Raw genomic sequence first — 15,599 nt, 5'->3', positions numbered from 1 at the left:
TTTGGTGGTGACGCTGGCTTGGGCTCCACAATGACTTCCTCCCTACCGTTGGACTGGTCTTGGTCTCGTTGCACCGAAACGGGTGCCTTTGCTTGATGCTCTCGCCTGCGCTTGCTCCCTTTGCACCAAAGAGGAAAGAAGGACACTGCGCGGGCTGGCGCCCGCCTGGCACCCTTGGTCATCATGGCTTGCATCACGGGCACCTCGTGAGATACCCCGCCTTGATCTCTCCGCCTCCTCGCGAGCCAGCCTGATGAGGCCGTGCTTGAGGAAGCTCCGTGTCGTCCGCCCCGCGAGGCTTGGCCCCTCGCGAGGGTCTTGGGTCTGTGTTGATGAAGATGGGCCGTGCTGGGCCCCCCTTTGAGCCACACCGCAGGCTGCAGGCAGGCAAGTCTGGGGACACATGTTCCCAGAACGCCGACCGTAGCCCCCGGGCCCAAGGCACGCCCGGACTTGGCCGTGCAGGGAGGCGCAAGGGCAAGAGCGAAGCGCCGCGGGCCCTAACAGCCTGCGGCCTTGGGCGCCGCGTGGCGGTTGATTGGACGTGAGCGCCTCAGCAACCGCGCGAGTTGATAAAGGAGCGGCATCTGCCTAGGCTTTGCTTTTTGCTTTCTCCGGTTGCTGCTCAGATCCCCTTTCTTGCGCCTCTCCTTCCTTCCTCCAAATTTCCAGATCTACTCCGACCGCGTGACCTAGGAAGACATGGCGCCTCGTCAGTCCCCGGCCAGAGCTTGGTACTCGTCTGCCCTGGACTCGCCGAATGTGTCGGAGGCGAGCCTCGCCCGGTTGCGCCAGATGGCGGCGGTGCAGGGCATCGACAGGGGGAAGGTGTTCAAGGCCGGCTCCGCCACCCCTGAGGGCCAAGGGAGCACCTTCTATCCGTTCTTTGTAAGCGCCATTGTTGCTGGCCTGGTGCCTCCCTTCTCCGAGTTCTTCTTCTCTGTCCTCCGCCATTATAAGCTACAGGCTCTGCATCTCCACCCCAACTCCGTCCTTCTCCTGGCAATCTTCGCCTATTACTGCGAGGCTCATGTAGGGGTGCAGCCCTCAGTGGCCTTGCTGCGCCACTACTTCTACCTCCGGACCTCTCGCGGTCCTGCTTCCGCGTGCGCGAGCTTCATCGCGTATGGTGGCGCCATTGCCATTTCGAACCCCGGGAAAAGGATTGAGGGCTTCAGGAGCAAGTGGGTCTTGGCAGATGCTGGGCGCATCCACCCTCGGCTGATCTTGCCCACGGAGCAACCCACGAGCTCCAGCGATTGGGGTCGAGCGGAGCTCGCGGACCCCCGCGTGAAGCTGGTGTTGGAGAAGATGGACGCGGATCTGAGGCCGGCCAACATGGCGGCGGCGAAGCTGACCGGCGCGTCGCTGCTGAGGGAATTCCTGGAGCACCAGCTGGCTCCGCTTTGGTAGTACTCAGTTCCGATGTGGAGGCCCCATCCGAGCCCCGCGGCCTTGGCCGACGAAGATCTGGCTGCGGTCCTCCAATCTCTGGTCAGGGGCGATGTGGCGAGGTTGGAGGGCGCTCCTACGCCCTTGTTCCTCCGCGACGACTGGGAGCAGGTAGTGGAGTCCATGCCCGTCTTCAACAGGAACGGGCTCGTGCCCATGGAAACTCCCAGGGAATCGGTGGACGTGTCCTCCGACGACTCCAGCAAAGAGGAGGAAGGAGGGGAGCGGGAAAAAGGGCCTGACTCCGAGGCGACTGACGGAGAGTCGAGGGCTCCCCTCCCCCGGTGCAAGTCCCGCGTTCTCCGCCTCTCTCCGAGCGATGACGACGAGGATGATGACGAGCAGGACGGCGGGAGCTTGCCCCCGATCCTGAAGAAGGACAAGACCGGGCTGATCTCCCGCGGGTCTGTCCCGGCCCCGAGGTGGACCGCAGACGCGCCTTCCGCTTCCAAGCTTCTCAAGGTTGATCCTTCCAGCTGGCTTTCGGGCTTCAAATTTGGCCGGAGGCCGCTTGAGCTCACTGGCGACGACCCGTAAGCGCTTGATTCTTGTCTTTATTTCTTGTCCTGCTTCTGAGGCTTGACGTCCGCATCTCTTGGATAGGCTGGCGCCCGCAGCAAAGAAGCCGAAGGGAGCTCCTGAGGTTCCATCCCTGGCAGCGCCTCTGCCCGCGAAGGAAGGTGACCGCGATGCACGGGCTTCTCCTGCCCGGTCGTCCTCGCGAGGCCTGGCTGAGCCGGCTGGGGCGAGCTCAGCTCCCATGGCCCAAGTGACTCCCGAGGTGCCTTTGCCTGCTGCCGCCACTTCAGCCGTCGGGGCGCAGCAAGTTCCGCCTCAGGATGCTGTGGTCGCGCTGCCGCCTTCTCCTCCTACTCCACCGACTGCTGTCTCTCCGACTCCTCCTACCGTTCTGGATCATGCTGCTGCTGAGCTGGACCGGCTGCGGCAGGATCTTCTTGGCGCCGACCCTCGCTTGGTGGCCGGGCGCTTGGAGCTGGCTTCAGGATGGATTCGCTCCGACGCTTCGATTCGGGCGGCGCTGGTCCAGGCCTCGACGGCTTGCGATGAGGAGAGGCAGGCCGTCCTTGAGGCGAAGGCTGCTCGTGACGCAGCCCTGGGGGAGGTGGTCGACGTCCGTGGTCGCTGCAAGGCGCTGGAGGACGAGCTGCAAGGCCTGCGGGACCAGCTCGCGAAAGAGGCCCGCCTTCGCCAAGAGCAGGAAGAAGGCGTGAAGGCTCGCGAGGCGGCCGTCAAGGAGAGGGAGGTCAAGCTCAGGAGGCGCCGTGACCGCCTAGGCACGCTGGAGCAGGAGTTGGGGGCGAGGAAGGTCGAGCTGGACGACAAGGCCCAGGTTCTTGCTGAGGACCGCGTGGCCTTCGCGGAGATGGAGGCGAAGGCTCGCTCCTCGCTGAGGACGCTTTACGACAGCGGCCTGGAGAGCCCGCTGGCTGGCGCCGAGGACGGCCCCGCCAAGCTGCTTCCCTTCCTGGTTCGCGCTCTTGAAGATGTCGCCCTTGGCCTTGGCCCCACGGCTGAGGCCGAGGCGTGTGTCCTGTCTTCTGCAGCGCTGACGCGGGTCCTCACCCACATCTACCTTCGCGATCCCGGCGTCGACCTCGACAGCCTGCTGGAGCCAGTAAGCGGCGAGCGTGCCGCTGCCGCTGCCGAGGCCGTGAAGGGTCGCGCGGAGGCTCTGCTGGGGAAGTTCCGGGCCTTCAGCACCAAGCCGAAGCAAGGCGCTGCCGACCCCGCTGCTCCATGAGGCGAACCCACTCCGCGCTGCTCCACCGCCGACAAGTGACTCCGTTGTGGCTCCTGTCCTGCCTTTAATTCCTGCACATGTATCATGCCTCGGGGAGGCGTTTAAACTTGCGTTTGGCATTGAGATAACAGTGTGGACTGTAATATTTGCTTTTGAATTCCTTGAAATTTACGCTTTTCCTTCCTACTTGCTTATGTTCTACGCCGGCAGAGCCCGGCCCCGCGCATACCTCAGCCGCCGTTAGCCCCGACCGGAAACCAGGACGGGACCAAGGAGTGAGGGGCTACGTGACAAGTTAGGCTCCTGAGTCGCGATGCTCAGGAGTCCCCCTTGGCGCACGAACAACAAGTAGGGAGGTGTGATGTGGGTGGATCTACCGTTCTACGTCTGCAGAGCCCGGCCGCGCGCATACCTCAACCGCCGTTAGCCTTTCGGAACTAAGGAGTGAGGGGCTACGTGACCAGTTAGGCTCCTGAGTCGCGATGCTCAGGAGTCCCCCTTGACGCTCAAACGGCCTTCATACCTTGGCTCCGCTCGGGGAGAGACGCGCGACGAACCAGGCCCGGGGGGGGCCTGGCTGGGTGGCATGCGTCCGGGCGTGACCCAGGCGCAGCCCCCGTGCCCAGCCCCCTCGCGCGGCACTCCCGAGGGGAGGCGTTACGATGAGGCTAGACACTGAGCTCTGGGCTCTCTGAGGTTGATGCGGCCCCGGGGCCGCCCTCAGTTGTTTATCACCAGCGCGGAGCATAGCGCTTCCGTATGTGTACGGGCATAGCCGCTCCTCGGCAGTGTCGTCAGCCAGCGCGGAGCATGGTGCTTCCACTGGTACGTGGGAGGGGGCTCCCCTCCGGGAGGAGCCCCTGGGGCGTGTACAGCCCCGCCCTGACACGTGACTGGCACGGTAGGGCCTGGCGAGGTGTATCTGGGCACCCGTGAGCCAGCGCGGGACTCACGGGGCCCTACCTCTAGGCGGGTTGCGCCTGGCACTGGGCCTTATCTTGTGATGTGTCCCTGCAAATTTGGTTAGATGCCGGCACTCTACGTCCTCGGGTCTCGGCCCTCGAGCTGGTCTCAGCCGTCGCTGGTATGCCAGCTCGCGATGCCGTGGACAAGGCCAGAGGGTGAGGGCTGGAGAGCCAGTAAGAGCCCTGAGTCGCGATGCTCAGGTACCCCCCCTTTAACGTGCAAGTGGTCGGCATGGAGAAGAAGAGGTGCCGTGGACAGGCATCAAATAATCAAGCATGGTGGGTCGAACGCATAGCCGGAAATAAACGCAAAAGGGATACATGCCGCTGGGTCTGGCCCGAGCGACTTGGGGGATGATGCAGCCCGAGGGGCGCCCCCAACAAGGTAAGCTAACAACATGAAATAAAAGGGATACATGCCGCAGGGACGGACCCACGCGGCCTGGGAATAATGCAGCCCTGGGGGGCGCTCCCAGCTGGAAATGAGACTTGAAAGATGTCACCTGATGATGTTGAGGACGAAGGAGTGTTGGTGTAGCAGACTCGGTGGGCTGCGGAAGCCGATCCTCACGAGCCCCCAGGCCCAGGGGCCTCGGGAGGCTCCGGAGGCGCTGGTGGCTCCTCGCGGACCATCTCCATCTCCGCCAGGGCTGCGGAACGCCTGGCCTCTTGAGCCTCCATGATACCCCTCATGAGGCGCTGGTACGTGGCAGCCGCGTTCGGCAAGCCGTAAGGCATGCGAACGTAGCTGTGGGGTGGACCTTCGCAGCGCCCCACTCGCGAGGGCCAGAGGCGCTCCAGAGAGGCGACTCGATTGAGCCCTGGTATGTCGATGCAGACGCGCAGCCCACCATCCTCGCCTGGATGGGGAGCCACAGCTGGTAGGCGGCGGCCGCCTTTCATGACTCTTGACTCCTGTAGCTCCTGAATGGCCTTGCTGACGAACTCCTGAGGGTCTGGCTCTCCTTGCCTTACTCCTTCTTGAGGGAAACGTGCTTCGAAACACGCCTCCATGTGGTGCCCAAGCGCCTCCCTCGTGACCTTAGCCAGGTCGGTGGCCCTCCAGGGGAGAGCCCCCGAGCCCTGCCTGAGGAGGGCGCCGGGCGCGCTTTCCTATGCGATGGAAGGAGGTTCCCCCTGGGCAGGCGCGGGCCCTGAGGGGCCTGCCTCCTGAGGGGCCGGGCCGGACGATGTCTTCTTCTTCTTGGGGGCGGTCTCGGGAAGCCTCCTGCTTCCGCGATCCGGGTCTTCCAGTGATGCGGCCTGAAAGGCTCGTTCCAGGGAACACACCGCGTCCTTCTCTTCACAGGGCACCGTGATGACTCCGCCACTTCCTGGCATCTTGAGGACGTTGTAGCCGTGGTGAGTTACGGCCATGAACTTGGCCAGCGCTGGGTACCCAAGGATGGCGTTGTACGGCAGGCGAATGTGGGCGACGTCGAAGTCGATGAGCTCGGTGCGGTAGTTGTCGCGTGCCCCGAAGGTGACAGGGAGGCGGACCTGCCCAATCGGGACCGTGGAGCCGTCGGTGACTCCGGAGAAAGGCTTGGTTGGCTGAAGCTGGTTGTAGGGCACTTGGAGATTGTTGAATGTTTCCACGGACAGGACGTTGAGCCCTGCCCCGCCATCGATGAGGGTCCTGGTGACCACCACGTTGCTGATGATTGGGGAACAAAGCATCGGGAGGACTCCGGCTGTGGCCGCACACTTGAGCTGATCTGCTGAGCTGAACGTGATGGCGCACGCCGACCACCTGAGAGGGCGCGTGGCTTCGAGCTTGGGGAGGACTGCATTCACTTCGCGGGCGAACTGCTTGAAGATGCGTTGAGAGGCTGGGGCTTGAGCCCCGCCCAGGATGCAGGCGATCGCGCGCGGCTCCTGGAAGCCCCCAGCCCCCTCGTCCTGATGGCGGTCCTCGTTTCTCCTTGGCTGCGGCGGCAGCGGAGGGAGGCCTGCGTTGCCTTGCGGGCGATCCTCGCGAGGCTGATCCCTCCAGTCTCCCTCGCGAGGCGGGTCTTGCCAGCGATCCTCGCGAGGTCGATCGCGCCACCCTTGGCGCGGGCAGCGGTCTTCCCAGCGTCCTGCGTTCCTTCCTCCTCCTCGACCGTAGCCCCGGTCACCGCGGTCGGGGCGACGGCCGATCCTTCCTTCTCGCACGGCTCGGAGCTCTTGACATTCGTTGGTGTTGTGGGTGTGGAGGTCGTGGTACACACAGTACCGACTGCCCTTGGAAGATTCGGGCTGATCTCTGCCCCGCTTGGTGTCTGGTTCTGCCGCGAGCACGGCAGCCCCCTTGCGCTTCACATCCTTGGCCTTGGGCTTCTTCTCTTCTGGGTCTGCGGCAGGCAGCTCGAGGAGGGAGAGACGCCCTTCTTCAGCCCTGGCGCACTTGGTTGCCAAGTTGAACAACTCCAAGGAAGTGCACAGGTCTTCATGCATCGCCAGCTCCTCCTTCATCTTGACATCGCGCACGCCGTCGGAGAAGGCTGAGATGATGGCCTCCTCGGTCACCTTGAGAATCTTGAGGCGTGCGTTGTCGAAGCGCTGGATGTACTTTTGCAGGGTCTCTCCGGGTTGTTGCTTGATGCGGCGCATGTCGCTCACGGCGGGTGTCCAGTCGCGAGTACCTTGGAAGTTGGCGATGAAGCGGGTGCGCATCTCGTCCCAGGAGGAGATCGTGCCTGGAGCCAGGTTCAGGAGCCAGGTGCGGGCCCCGTCCTTGAGCGCCATGGGAAACCAATTCGCCATGACCTTCTCGTCTCCGTTGGCAGCTTCGATGCCCAGCTCATAGAGCTGGAGGAACTCCGCAGGGTCGGCCGTGCCGTCATAACGAGGAGGCAGGTCTGGCTTGAACTTGCCAGGCCACGTGACGCTGCGTAGCTCGATGGTGAAGGCACGACAGCCTGCTGTGGCCACGGGAGGCCTTGGGTGACGGAGAGCTTGGTCTTGCATGTCCCCACGCGCTGTAGCTGGGAGCATCGTGGGGTCTTGACGTGCGGGAGCAGGAGCATGGTCGCGGCGTGCTGGAGCAGGGAGCGCCCGGGCAGCTTCTTGCGGGCGAGGGACTTCTTGGCAGCTCTGCTCTTGCCGCGCTGGCACCTAACGGAGCGGGTTCCGCCCAGGGGCCATGCGCCTTGGAGCCATGGCGCCTTCTTCAGGAGGAGGCGGCTGGGGCGCCCCCGGAGCTTCGTCACCCGCGCGGGGCGGGGTGCGGTGCAGCGGAACGGACGGCGCAGGAGAGCCCCCTGCGGCGCGGACGAGCTCGGCGACGCGGTCGAGCCATTCTTCGTAGACGTCGTCGATGGGACGGTAGCGCAGGAGCTCATTTGCCGCGATGAGCGCAGCTCGAGCCTCCATGGATGCGCGGAGTGCGCGGGACGAAGAACCGGCTGGGGTGAGCGAGGGAGTAGCGGTGCGGCCGTCTTGCCGCACGGACGGATGCTGAGATGACGCTTGCTGCTCGCCCCCCGCCGGGCCGGTGGCGGCGTTGATGGCAGGTGACGGGGAACGGCGAGGACGCCCGCCGACAGGAGCTGTCTGGGCGACGCAGGAGGCGAGAGCGGCCCGGCGCTCGGCGCGGGCCCGACGAGCGTCAGACATGGACGCGATGGTCGAAGGAGAACGGGGTGGTGGAAGACGAATTCCGGTGCACCCCTACCTGGCGCGCCAAATGTCGGATTTCGGGTTCCGGCAGACCCTTGAGGTTCGAACACTGGGATGCGCGCGGAGATTTCGCCTTCTACCTACCTGCACCCCTCCGCCTCGCTAAGATCTAAGCTATGGAAAGAATAGCACAAGAGACACAGGGTTTATACTGGTTCGGGCCACCGTTGTGGTGTAATACCCTACTCCAGTGTATGGTGTGGTGGATTGCCTCTTGGGCTGATGATGATGAGCAATACAAGGAAGAACAGCCTCGCGAGGGTCTGTTCTTGGCTGGGGCGACGAACTGCTAGGAGGAGTTCAGTCACCCTTCTCTCTCTCTCTTCTCGATTGCGATCCGATCTCCTCTACCCTGTGGGTGGCTAGTCCTATTTATAGGCAAAGGCCCTGGGCCTCTTCCCAAATATTGAGCGGGAAGGGCGCCAATAATTGGCCACTTTGAAGGGGAACATCTGGTACACTTATCCTGACTAAAGTTGGTCCTCGCCTGCCAAAGGCTTTGATGGTGACGCTGGCTTGGGCTCCACAATGACTTCCTCCCTGCCGTTGGACTGGTTTTGGTCTCGTTGCACCGAAACGGGTGCCTTTGCTTGATGCTCTCACCTGCGCTTGCTCCCTTTGCACCAAAGAGGAAAGAAGGACACTGCGCGGGCTGGCGCCCGCCTGGCACCCTTGGTCGTCATGGCTTGCATCACGGGCACCTCTTGAGGTACCCCGCCTTGATCTCTCCGCCTCCTCGCGAGCCAGCCTGATGAGGCCGTGCATGAGGAAGCTCCGTGTCATCCGCCCCGCGAGGCTTGGCCCCTTGCGAGGGTCTTGGGTCTGTGTTGGTGAAGATGGGCCGTGCTGGGCCCCCCTTTGAGCCACGCCGCAAGCCGCAGGTAGGCAAGTCTGGGGACCCCCGTTCCCAAAACACCGACAGCCACCTCGTGTGCCCTCCGGACTCCGTTTTCTTGCATAATACTTGTTTTGATCGGAAAAATTCATTATATAATCTTCTGAAGGTTTTGACCACCGTACCACGACAAAATCCCATGCTTTCGTTTTGAGTTGTTTCTGCAGCAGATTTGGAGCAATATGTCGTCCCAAAATTCGGAGGTAGAGAGCTATGTAGTTGATTACATTGCAGACCCCAAAGTCTACAGGGATTTGGAGGATTGTGGTTGGACCACGGAGGAAGAATAATACTATGATCCGAAAGGAAAGAAAGAGACAAGTTCTGATGAAGAGGAAGTCCCACTACCCCAACCTGGGGACATGCATGTTGAGTTCAAAAAGTCAAGTTAAAAACCTAACAAAGCAAAGAAACCTAAGATCGAGTTTATCCTTTGTTGTCTCTTGCTGGAAAACAAACAGGAACTATGTAAAAAGATATTAAGGCTTGAGCAGGAGATTGATGACTTGAGGGAGGAAAATTCTATCCTCAAGCGCAAGCTGAGGAAGAAGCCTACTACATCAACAACTCCATCATCATCACCACCTCCGAAGAAAGAGATATAAACACATGGGTATGGACACTTCTCTTGGCAACTGCCAAGCTTGGGGGAGGTGCCTCGGTATCGTATCACCATCACACCTTTACCTTTATCGTTTTTCTTAGTTCGATCCTTTTGGTTATATCTTGATCTAGTAGAATAAAGTTTTAGTATGATCTAGCTTTGAGTTTTGTTTTGAGATCGATCTATGTAATCGAGTTCGTGAGCTATATAATAAAGAATAGTTTTGAGCTGAGGGCTTTGCTTTCTTGCTATGATCTTCAGGGAATAAAATAAAAGAAAGAAAGAATAAAAAGATCATATATTGATCTTATGGAGAGTAATGACATCACATATAAAGAGTATGATGAATAAAGTTTGTTGGGAGTTGACAAACATAGTTTTGGTCATTATAGAAATTAATAGGAAGTAATAAAGAAAGAGAGGTTTCACATATAAATATACTATCTTGGACATCTTTTGTAATTGTGAGCACTCATTAAAGTATGACATTTTAAAAAGTTGATGTTGGACAAGGAAGATAACATAATGGGTTATGCTTTCTTATATCTGGATAGAAGTTATATTGTCATGGATCCTCCAACATGTTGAGCTCGCCTTTCCCTCTCATGCTAGCCAAATTCTTTGCATCAAATAGAGATATTACTTGTGCTTCCAAACATCCCTTAAACCAGTTTTGCCATGAGAGTCCATCATACCTACCTATGGATTGAGTAAGATCCTTCAAGTAAGTTGTCATCGGTGCAAGCAATAAAAATTGCTCTCTAAATAAGGATGATTTGTTAATGTGAAGAAAATAAGCTTTATACAAACTTGTGATATGGAAGAAATAAAAGCGACAGACTGCATAATAAAGTTCTTTATCACAAGCGGCAATATAAAGTGACGTTCTTTTGCATTAAGATTTTGTGCATCCAACCATAAAAGCGCATGACAACCTCTGCTTTCCTCTGTGAAGGGCCTATCTTTTACTTTTATCTTCTATCCATATAAAAGAGTCATGGTGATCTTCACCTTTCCTTTTTAGACTTTTTCTTTTGGCAAGCACTATGTGTTGGAGAGATTCATATATATCCACTCGGATGTAGGTTATCATAACGTATTATTGTTGACATTACCCTTGAGGTAAAAGGTTGGGAGGCGAAACTATAAGTCCCTATCTTTCTCTCTGTCCGAATGAAGCTTTGAACCCATAAGTATCGCGTGAGTGTTAGCAACTTTGAAAGACTAAATGATAGTTGAGTATGTGGACTTGCTGAAAAGCTCTTGAATTGACTCTTTCTGATGTTATGATAAATTGAAATTTCTTAAATGACCGAGATCATAGTTTGTTAGTTTTCAATAAATTTCTGATTCATACCTTACCATGTGAGCAAATTGTTACTTTAGCATAAAAAATTATATGACACTATATGTTGTTGTTCTAAAGATGATCATGATGCCCTCATGTTCGTATTTTATTTTACCGACACCTCTATCTCTAAACATGTGGACATATTTTTCGATATCGGCTTTCGCTTGAGGATAAGCGAGGTCTAAACTTGGAGGAGTTGATACGTCCATTCTGCATCATGCTTTTATATTGATATTTATTACATTATGGGATATTATTACACATTATATCATAATACTTATGCCTTTTCTCTCTTATTTTACAAGGTTTACATGAAGAGGGAGAATGCCGACAGTTACAATTCTGAACTGGAAAGGAGCAAATATTAGAGACCTATTCTGCACAACTCCAAAAATCCTGAAACTTCACAAAGAATTATTTTGGAATCTCTCCCTATAATAAGAATAAAGCACGGGTTGAGTCTCTCGGATTCACCGCCGCGCCTTTTTTGCAAAATAGTCCTTGTGTTTTTTTAATTGAACCCGCAGCCCTCCTATTAAGTAGTAAACCTGAACAGGTACGTGTGAAATAAAGGAAAAAAACAGCACCCCGCACGCTCAATGCCTCCCCCGATCCCATCTCTTCCACCTCCAGAGCACCGCCACCTCCTGCCACGCCCCACCCCGCCTCACCGCGCACCGCCGGCCGCCGCCGCGCGCCCCTCCGGCACGCCTACCCCTACCCCAAGTGCCCCCACACCCGCGGCCTTCCACCGCCGGCGACAGTCTACCCTGACTGTGTCGCTCCCAAGCCACCCGACCCCAAATCGCTCGGGTGTCGGCGGCGCTGGCAGCACAAGCAGCTGCCATGAAGCTGCGCGCCACCCCCTTGCCCCCTTCACCTCCTTCCTCCCACTTGCACACATGAGAAGGAATTGAATCAGAGTCGGTCCCTCAATCTAAACCAGGAGGAGCGCCCATTGAACAGGATGGTGTGCAGGTCGCGGAGAGTTGCATCGGCAAGTGTCAGCTCATATCTTGAAGTGCCATGGAGCAAAGCTTGTGAGGATGCAGGGGCCGTTGGTGGTGTTGGACTTATCGCAGGTTGAACCACATCTTGCTTTCCTTTTCTTTTGCCAATCTGCTCTCTTGTCTCTCGGAGTCACAAATTGGTCATCCATGCATCTCTTCTTCTTAATAGATATATAACATTGATTTGATTGGTAATACTGATGGCAGATTGCTGCAATTTATTGAATTTGATCTAATTTATTTTGGGATTGTTAAATTTGTGATTTTTTACATACAATCTATGGATACCTCATGGAGATCGGTCGAAGCAAACTATTCTCATCAGGTGAGCTTATATAAGTTACGAAACCCATTGTCTAAATGTCATTTGTAAACATGCCTTTTCTTAAGCTATTCCTAAACCAATTTTTATATCGACAGCTTCAGTAATGTGTCTGATGCCATTTGGCCCATATGGCAGGGTTAACATCATCAATGGCCTGCCCCAGTCGTCAGGTACGGCTGATGCCTTTCCTTGATTTTCTTTGTTGCCGTTCCGCCATAATCTTCTGTTCAAGGAAGTTCCTTGTCAAGCTGGCATGTCCTTACCATTGTAGGTTAGAGAATTGACTTCTCATAAACTTTTTTCGTACCCCTTTTCAGCCAGATAGTTATATTGTGAAACACTTGACAATGAAGCTCTCTGTCAACTATTAAAGCATTGACAATTTCTATCCTAAAGCTGAATGTTTTTGTGGGCAATTCGTTCGTAAAAGCAATGGCAAGTGAGAACTACTAAATCATTGAGAGTCTCCTTGCCTCCCTCACGGGCTACACACGCTACAACCTGCTTGGATGCAACATGCTGGTCTTCCAAGGCCTACGTCAAGCACACCAGTGTTTCCAGGTTGTACGAGGCCCTGTAAACACTTATAATTTGAGTGATGTTGCCACAGCCTGGCCTTGCTGATGCGACATGAGTAGTTTTTTCTAGCAATCACGCACATCTGAAGACTTACTGGACTACTTTCCGAACTGACCGGACGTGACAAGATAGGCAAGCACAAAAGAGCTAGCTGATTTATTCACCATACAATTATACTATTATTTGAAGGCACAATTAGATACTACTGAAAGTGTTGATGTATTGGTATTGGCAGGTTTTGCCAGTACTTGAAATGCCATTTTAAGTAGAGGTATTAGAAATACGAAGTTCTAACTTTGTTCTTGTGGTAATCTAAAAATAATTTGGTGATTTCAAGTAGTTCTGAGAGTATAAGTATTATCCCTTCTTTAATAATGGTAAGAGCATAGATCTCATCAACTAGGAAATAATCCATCAGGTAAGCAAAACACTGAATAATCACCATTTGTATGAAATAGTACCTGCACATATTATTTTTAAGATGAAACAAGTTGGTTTGTTTACTATGAGGAACCACCTTATGGCCTTTGTGTATTCCAGGAACTACCAATGTATCTTCCTATTTGATCCAAAATGCATACACACATGATTATGATGGAGATACTATCCGGTATGAACAACATAATCATCTTGCAATACTAACATGTATTTATTTAACTCATTTATGCACGTAATAGTGATGCATCTTATGTATTCTATTCTATCTGAAGCTTCAATGCAATTAACTGCAGAACTTGCCATCAACAGGATTGAGCAATGTGGCATATAAGCTTTAGCTTGCTGGTTCAGATTATCAGTGTTAATCTTCTGGTTGTGGCAATTTTTCAGACTTTTTGAGGTAGCTAACCTAATCTATTGTTAAGCTATGAAGGATTTTTTTGGAAAGGTTACTGAAAGGATACCTTAACTTTGTTTAATCGCCTAGATCATTTTTTCTGGAAAGGTTACTGAAAGGGTACCTTAACTTTCTTTCATCCCCTAGATCGGTTTAAGTATGCTAAGCTCATGTTTATTTAGATGTATAGCTTTGCATGACAGTCTTGTTTTAACATATTATTGGGGCATTACGCAATGTATATTCTGCATTTCTTCTCATCATTATTCTCACGTATATTGGCACTTGCCTTTGGGGATAACCAGACGCCTACGCTTTAAGCAAACAGGAACAGCGCAAGTGCTCCCTATCCCTCCTCTCAAATTCTGCCCAAGAGCATCCTACTTTCTCCATGTTTGCTTAAAGTTCTTCTTATTTTTACTTCTTGAAATTCATAAAGTATATGTACTCAGTTGTGGTTACGATGGTTGATTGTTTGCTAGACCTTTGTGTCGTCAATTATACGGATTAATTGTGTTCAATCTTACTAATAAAAAGACTATTCCCCTTTTCATGACATGGAAGAACAGAGGGTGTCATGTGTCAGATGAGAGAGGCAACTGATGTGGTTCTTTATCATGTTGCTGCCATCGCAACCACATGTTAATTAAAGTGCAGGTACTCCAGTCAGTCGGGTATGCTAATTATGTGATATCATTTTTTACTAAAGCTTTGTACAAATGATTGACAAACTGATATAACTTGGGCCTGAACTGATGCTTTCCTTTTTGCACTTCTCGAAAAATATTTGTGCACCAGGAGCTCTATAAATGAGGAAAGCGGAAAGAGCCATGGCGTGATGGCTACATATTCATCTACCTTGACAACCTTTAAGTACCAACAGTTGAATAATCGTAGGTTTTATTTGGAGAACAAAAATATAAGATTTAATGCTACCCAATATTTGTAATTGAAAAAGATAGATTGTACGTGCTTTACATTATATAGGTGGTTGCCTCAATATGTTTCAAGCTAGAGAATAATATTTGTGTATAGTCTGATTTTGGTCTGTCCATATTTCATACCTGTAACACATGATGGAGGAGCACGGAGCAGTCCTAAATATTGGTGGATTACATAGATTCTGCAACTCCCTTAAATCCAGTGTGCACTAAACTACTCCAATTTCCATTTTATGGGAGAATTTTGAGCTAGACTCCTGCTATCTGTAGATTTTGTCTTCCAAGTTATGGATATCACAGTGCATGTATTCACCATTGTGGTGTAGCCTAATGATACTTTCTAACTATATATACATCATTGGTAGTTCATATCTTCAGTTGAGCAATATTTTACACAAAACATGTCCTTTTATTGCAGGAACCACCCAACATATCTTGGCGAAGATGGAAAGAGGATGATTTCTTCATTTTGTATAGGTGCTTATTTGATGTTTCTGATGATTGGCTTGACTCCTTCCTTCTAGCGAAGAACCTTAAATAATTCTCAAATATGTGTGTGGGATGAACAAGGAGTTGATCGATCCGGAGAGATCCTAGAGAGGATTGGGGATCGGGGGTAGGGTTATATGTAGCAGGCTGGACCTAGAGGGAGGGCCGACCTGGTTAGTTTCGGTGCAGAGGGAAAATGGCCAGAAGAAGACCTGCTCGGCTGAAAAAATAGAGATTTAGAGAAAGAAAGAGAGGGCTAGGAAGAGAGTTTGGACATGGAGTTATTTTCCTTGGTCTTACAAAAAATGAGATTGATCTAGGAAAATAGAAATAGTCATGTGTGGAAATTTTGATCCAACTCGTGTGAATTTAATTCAAATCGGCTTGAAATAGGAAGTGGGTGTTTGGAAGGTGTAGAAAATGTTGAGATGTTGGTAAGGCTTCAATACGTGCACAAAGATTTATTGGCAAGGTTTTGATTCGTTTCTCCTGTTACAACACACGAGCATACATATTTACTATATGAATAACTAGAAATGTAAATTATAAAACTGAAATTATTGTAATGAACTTTCGAAATGAGTTTGCATCGAGGTCCAAACTTCAAGTGAGTCTACACGAGCTCCAGTTGTATCTCAGGGTAATAGCTGACCCCCCCCCCCCCCCCCCCCCACACACACGCGCAATATTGTTCGACGACATGGAGCAGCTACCACACCTTAGGCTAG

General features: G+C 53.1%; 1 long non-coding RNA gene across 5 annotated transcripts; it reads left to right on the top strand.

Annotated features, from left to right (window-relative positions):
• Positions 1–11,260: 11,260 nt before the first annotated feature.
• Positions 11,261–15,317, top strand: LOC123086256 (uncharacterized). Of its 5 annotated transcripts, XR_006440766.1 has the most exons (7): positions 11,261–12,027; positions 12,123–12,197; positions 13,147–13,216; positions 13,338–13,444; positions 14,011–14,115; positions 14,240–14,334; positions 14,801–15,317. It is a non-coding gene; the product is annotated as an uncharacterized lncRNA (long non-coding RNA). The 5 variants fall into 5 exon arrangements; XR_006440767.1 differs by lacking the exon at positions 14,801–15,317 and having other exon boundaries at positions 14,011–14,098; positions 14,240–14,759; XR_006440765.1 differs by lacking the exon at positions 14,801–15,317 and having other exon boundaries at positions 14,240–14,759.
• The last annotated feature ends 282 nt before the right edge of the window (positions 15,318–15,599 follow it).

Source organism: Triticum aestivum, chromosome 4A (genome assembly GCF_018294505.1).
Source record: "Triticum aestivum cultivar Chinese Spring chromosome 4A, IWGSC CS RefSeq v2.1, whole genome shotgun sequence".
In the NCBI taxonomy this organism is placed as follows: Eukaryota; Viridiplantae; Streptophyta; class Magnoliopsida; order Poales; family Poaceae; genus Triticum; species Triticum aestivum.
Note: the sequence above shows the minus strand (reverse complement) of the source record. Positions and strands in the feature narration are given on the sequence as shown.